We start from the raw sequence: 434 nt of genomic DNA on the forward strand, positions 1-434 counted from the left end.
CATTGGTCATTAAATATTACAGAATTGAATACATAGTTATAAAATAATACAGTGGTTCATAATCTTATACATCATCATAAATTCAAATTGTAGGTTTCAACAAGTTCAGCTACTATACCTCTGGCCTTATTTAAACATGTAAGAATTGAGATATTCCTCTGGGAATGTCTGGGAACTTTATAAGATATATTATTCACTATCTATTTGGAAAGTTAAGATCTTCTGTACAAAATGTATCCTTTACATTTTTCTTCTTTCTTCTAAGGTAAACATATTCGACTGTGTTAACCATTCAGAGTAATGTTGGTTATAGTAATTTTTTTTTAAAACTTTGCGCATAATAACATGATAAAAAGTTTTTGAACTGATTCAACTTTTTGAAGGTGACTGGTTGTAGCCAGAAACCATAATTCATTTGCATATTCAAGAATAGG

The sequence above is a fragment of the Lepisma saccharinum genome, chromosome 18 (genome assembly GCF_977018435.1).
Source record: "Lepisma saccharinum chromosome 18, izLepSacc3.1, whole genome shotgun sequence".
NCBI lineage: Eukaryota > Metazoa > Arthropoda > Insecta > Zygentoma > Lepismatidae > Lepisma > Lepisma saccharinum.